This window comes from Tupaia chinensis, unplaced genomic scaffold (genome assembly GCF_000334495.1).
Source record: "Tupaia chinensis unplaced genomic scaffold, TupChi_1.0 Scaffold143574_1, whole genome shotgun sequence".
Taxonomy (NCBI): Eukaryota; Metazoa; Chordata; class Mammalia; order Scandentia; family Tupaiidae; genus Tupaia; species Tupaia belangeri.
The window spans coordinates 980,992-986,991 of NW_006203419.1; the positions used below are offsets into that span (position 1 = coordinate 980,992).

General features: G+C 39.3%; 1 non-coding gene across 1 annotated transcript; it reads right to left on the minus strand.

The window, feature by feature from the left end:
• Positions 1–343: 343 nt before the first annotated feature.
• Positions 344–450, minus strand: LOC114005224 (U6 spliceosomal RNA). The gene has a single exon (XR_003547099.1). It is a non-coding gene; the product is annotated as a U6 spliceosomal RNA (small nuclear RNA).
• Between the last annotated feature and the right edge of the window lie 5,550 nt (positions 451–6,000).

Below are 6,000 nucleotides of genomic sequence, written 5' to 3' on the forward strand. Positions count from 1 at the left end.
ACAAAAATTAACTTAAGAAATATACAAGACTAATATAAAGAAAACTAAAGTATTTACCAAAGCTTTTTAAGAAGATGCAAATATTATGAAGAGTCTGCACAAATCTAAATATACCCCGTATTATTCTACAGATTTAATGTAAATTGATTTGTTCATCCAGTGGGATGAACCTATTTGAGAGAGTGATAAGTCACATATGTAATTCATTTAAGAATACAGTCAGTAGTTGCGAAGATTTTTTTTTTTAAATATTTGCCTGAGGTCATACGATTTTTTTTTTTATTAATTCACTATACACCATCACAACACACAAATGAATTTTCCATCCAAAATACACTGTGCAAAAAATATGGAACGCTTCACGAATTTGCGTGTCATCCTTGCGTAGGGGCCATGCTAATCTTCTCTGTATCATTCCAATTTTAGTATATGTGCTGCCGAAGCGAGCACTGCGAAGATTTTTTTAAAATCTGAAAATAATTTGTGGACGGTAGAAGGAGTTAAGAGTATGTGGTTAGAGTATGTAATACTTGAACCTTCAGATAGTAAAATATATCAGAAAATTAAAGGTCTTTAAGACAGTTCAGCATTTTTATTAGAATAAACAGATAAGTAATTAGAGCAGAATAGAAAGTCTACAAATAGACCTGGATATGTATAGGAATTTAGAATAGAAGGAAAGTGATATTTAAAAATCTGGGAGAGCAAAATATTGACTATTTGATAAACAGTCCTGTAGCAGGGGCTGTTAGGAGAAAAATAAAGATTTCTAACTTAGATTATCCAATGTGCTATTTGTGAGGTATTTAACATTTCTGTCCCTCAGTTTCCTTGTCTGATCCTCTCCCAGGGCAGTATCTGTGACAAAACAACTGCTGCCTTTCACCAAGGGAAGATACCTCCCACTCCGTTCTCTGCTTCTCCTTTGCAGGGGTGATGATCCCACCTCCCCTCAGTCTCCCAGGTCCTCCTCACCCTGGCATGATGCCAGCACCCCACATGGGGGGCCCCTCCCATGATGCCAGTGATGGGCCCTCCTCCTCCTGGGATGATCCCAGTGGGACCTGCTCCTGGAATGAGGCCACCCATGGGAGGCCACATGCCCGTGATGCCTGGGCCCCCAATGATGAGACCTCCTGCCCAGCCCATGATGGTGCCCACTTGGCCAGGGATGACTCGGCAGACAGATAAGGATGGAGGGAGGCTTCTTTATGTCAGTTTTATATTAAGTTGTTCTACTTCACCGGAAGATCATGGTGCTGTGACTCTGGGTGTTTTCTAACAGCATGTCAAAGAAGACTTTCTTCCCCTTCCTATTAAAAAAAAATGAAAAATAAGAGCAGTTTTGGAGGAGAGAAGTGAGACAAAAAAGTGCGATTTTTATTTGTATTGTGAAATGTGAAAATAATAAAATTGTCAACTCTTTTAGTTAAAAAAGGAGGCAAGGGAGGTAGTATTAGAGTCCCTGGCAGCTTGAAAATCACAACAAATAAATAGATAAATAAATTAATTAATAAATGTTAAAAAAAAGATCATGTGATGTTGGAGTAGGAGGATTTATCTTAGTGACTTTAGGATGCCAGTTCCATTGTAGGTATAATAATGCAAAGCAAAGAATCCAGAAAAGAATTACCAGAGAAGGAATTGAAAATATGATACTATATAAAAGCACCAATTAAGCAATCTTGAATATAGAGAACCAACACACAACTCCCTGAAGTCAGTGTGAACAAAGCTGAGATTAATTACATACAATATTTTATGTACAATAGGAAAGCTCTCAATCAAGTAAATAAAGTATTTGTAAATTGTGAAAAAAATAAATAAATCTGTCATTACAGATGTGTATTATGGTTATGACATATACAAGAAAGAACACATGACACATTAATTAGCAAATCCTTACTCAAAGAAGAGGTGCTGGCATTCTACCAAAATATTGGCAGATGAATGTGTAATACATGTATTTGTTTTAATTAAAAAATCAAATACTTAAATTATGTATGTATTTTTGATTAGCTGAATACTGTAGTTTTTTTTATGTAACTAGCCAGCACTGAGTCATATTTGTGTTGGGTAAGGTTTTTTTTTTTTTTTTTTAAATCAATTCCAGAAGTATACTTAGAAGATGCTTTTATAGGCTTAAGCTGAAGAAAACCTTTCTTTGAAGCAGGAGTCATCTGGCCTTTCAGTAAAGGGCCAAATAGTAGGTATTTTAGGCTTTGCAGGTCAAGAAGCAAAACAAGGGACCAGCAGTTAGCGTAATGGCTATGTCGCAGGACTTACATAGTCGACCATGGTTCGCATCCCGGACCCGGTGGCTTAAAACTCATGTCGGGCGCGTGTGCGTGTGCGTGTGTGCCCAAGATCCCGAGAGGAGAATGAAGGAGAAGGGATTGCGGTGTGGCCATCCCCCCAGGGGGTGATTTCTCGCTTTCTGTCTCTATGTCTCTGTCTGTCTGGCAAGCGCACGTGCCCTATAGCGAAAACCTCTCCAAAAAGAAGAAGCAAAACAAAGAATGTTAAGTAGCTACTTTATAATGAGAGAAAATATATTTTCATAAATCTTATATGATGAAATTCAAAATAATTGAAAATGATTTTTTTTTTTTGGTATAGTAAAGAGAGAGTTTATTAGTAAAGTGGGGAATCTATTAACAAAGCAGAAAGTTTATCAAAGAGAAAGAAAGGAAAAATAGCTCCCAAGAAGGGAGGGGAACATGATTTTTTTATAATATAGGTATACTAATAAGAAGAATGGGGACATCTTTTTTGAAGTGCTTAATTAGGATTCAGAGTTAGTGTTTCCTATTCAATAAATAAATAAATAATCATCAGAACTGATTGCAAGTGTTCATCTATTAGTGCTGATCTGTAACGAGATTTTACATATTTTATTTTTGAAAATGTCTTCACACAGATGTACTGCCAAATATTAATATCAGCCCACAGGCATATGATTTTAATTGTGCATATTAAAACTTGGGAAACATTTATAGAATTATGTTAGATTTTTTCTTTTAATGTTTGCCTTTTAGCATCTCACTACATTACAGATTAATTACTTACAATTGAAGGTTAAGTGAAAGCTCCAGAGTTGTACTGTTAGAAAGATTTCAAAATATGGAAATTTACTTCATAGTTGCATTGAAGTTCTACTTCTAGAAAAGCAGTTTGAACTAAGGAACTGTATATACTGCAGGTTTTTCTTTTTTTTTTTTTTTCCAAGGTTTTTGCCATAGGCTACTTGCATTTGCCAGAAAGACAGAGAGAGACAATGAGAAAGAAAGTGAGACATCACCCGTGAGGGGATGAACACACCATAATACCTTCTCCTGAGATTTTGGGCATGCATGCACACACACCAAGCATGATTTTCAAGCTGCCAGCTCCAGGACACTAACTGGGGTCAGTTGTGTGGGATCCAGTTGTCTTAACCACCACACCACCTGCTGTACCTATTGCAAATTTGTTTGAGAATGGAAATCTCACTTCTTGTTTTAACTTTTTTTTCTTTTTTTGGAGAGATTTTTTCGCTATAGGGCACGTGCGCTCGCCAGACAGACAGAGAGAGACATAGAGACAAAAAGCGAGAAATCACCCCCCAGGGGGGATGGGCACGCCACAATCCCTTCTCCTCCATTCTCCTCTCGGGATCTTGGGCACGCATGCACACACGTGCACACGCGTGAGTTTTAAGCCACCGGGTCCAGGACGCGAACTGCGGTCGACTACGTGGGAGTCCAGCGATATAGCCATTACGCTAACTGCTGATTCCCACTTTTTTTTTTTTTTTTTTTGAAAAGGTTTTTTTTTGGGGGGCGGGGGGTGGTTTTTGCTGTAGGGCGCGTGCGCTTGCCAGACAGACAGAGAGAGACAGAAAGGGAGAAATCACCCCCCGGGGGGACGGCCACTCTGCAGTCCTTCTCCTCCATTCTCTCTCGGGATCTTGGGCACGCACCCACATGCACCCGGCGTGAGTTTAAGCCACTGGGGTCAGGACGCTAACTGCAGTCGACTACGTGGGAGTCCAGCGACATAGCCAATACGCTAACTGCTGGTCCCTTAACTTTTGATAACACAGAAGCATATAAAGCAGTTCAGTGTTGCTAGTGATTTGTAAATTAGTTGTTGAAATGACATAACCATAGTTTAAGTTTCATGCAGAAGTGCTGTTCCATCTTGTAATTTTAGGTTGAATTTATTAAATATTCTAAAGTCTGCAGCAAAAGATAATTTCCAAAGCCATTCATTGTTTGATAATAGTGGCTAAAAGCAATATTTTCAGCATTGAAATGCTGAAAAATTTCAATCTTAGCTCTGAAAGGGGGGGAAAATCACAATGAAGCTTTTTTTACTCCCTTTAAGCCACCAGAGTTTTTTTTTTTTTTTTTTTTTTTTTTTTTTTTTAAGAGAGTTTTTTAAGAGAGAGATTTTTGTTATAGAGCGCATGTGTTCGCCAGAGAAACAGAAACACAGCAAGTGAGAAATCACCCCTTCAGGGGGGATAGACATGCCGCAATCTCTTCTTCTACATTCTCCTCTCGGGATTTTGGGCATGCATGCACGGTTGCCTGGCATGAGTTTTAAGCTACCGGGTCTGGGACTTGAACCATGGTTGTCTACATAGGAGTCCAGTGATGTAACCATTACATCATCTGTCTCAAGCACCAGACTTCTATGTGGTTAGGTAAGCCAGGTTATTCAGCTTCTATTTTTTCTTTAAGAGAGGTTTTTGCTATAGGGTGTGTGTGCTTGCCAGAGAGACAGAGACAGATTTACAGAAAGTGAGAAATCACCCCTCATGGGAGATGGCAACACCAATATCCTTTCTCCTCCATTTTCCTCTTGGGATACTGGGCATGCATGCACACACAGCAGGTGTGAACTTAAAGCTGCCGGTTCCAGGACTCAAATCATAGTTGACTACGTGGGAGTCCAGCGATGTAACCATTACACTATCTGGTGGTCTCCAGTTTCTATTTTATTTATTTATTTATTTTACTTTTTACTTTTTTTATATTTTGAGAGGTTTTTGCTATAGGGTGTGTATGCTTGCCAGAAAGACAGAGAGAGACAGAGAGACAGAAAGCGAGAAATCACTCCTCAGGGGGGATGGCCACGCTGCAGTCCTTTCTCCTCCAATGTCCTCTCAAGATCTTGGGCATGCACGCACACGTGCCTGGCATGAGTTTAAGCTACCGGGTCTGGAACTTGAACCATGATCAACTACATGGGAGTCCAGCGACATAGCCATTACACCAACTGCTGGTCCCTGTTTTTTTGGTTTTTTGTTTTTTTTTTATAAATAATTTTTTAAAATTTAATTCCATTTGTTGTTATTATTTTTTAATTTGACCAGACTGAGACAGAGAAAGGAAAAGTGGGAAAGCCAGTCACGAGATCTGGGACTCAAACTGCAGTTGGCCATGTGAGAATCCAGCACCTTTAACCACCACACCCACCACCTGCTGGCACCCCCAGCTTCTATTTCTGACAGTGGTCAAGTTAAAAAGCAAAGTTCAGAATGAAGAATGAAGTTCACGATTGACATGCTGGTTTAATAACATGTTATAAACTCAGATATTTTCCACAGAGTACCTGCTGATGAAAAATATAATAACTCCCTTACATCTTTACAGGATCTGTAAGTTGTCCAACTAAGCCGCTGCTGCTGCTGCTGCTTCTTTTTTTTTTTTTTTTTAACTTCTCTACATGGAGTTTTACCATCATCAGCACACATCTTAGCAGTTTCCACTTCAGGTTATACTGAGTATTTTCTCAACTTCTTTCCTGTAGCTGTTTAACATAAACTATGTTGTTGGTTTTTTTCTTTTTTTTTTTTTTTTTGAGAGGTTTTTCGCTATAGGGCGCGTGCGCTCGCCAGACAGACAAAGAGAGACATTAGAGACAGAAAGCGAGAAATCACCCCCCAGGGGGGATGGTCACACTGCAATCCCTTCTCCTCCACCCTCCTCTCGGGATCTTGGGCATGCACGC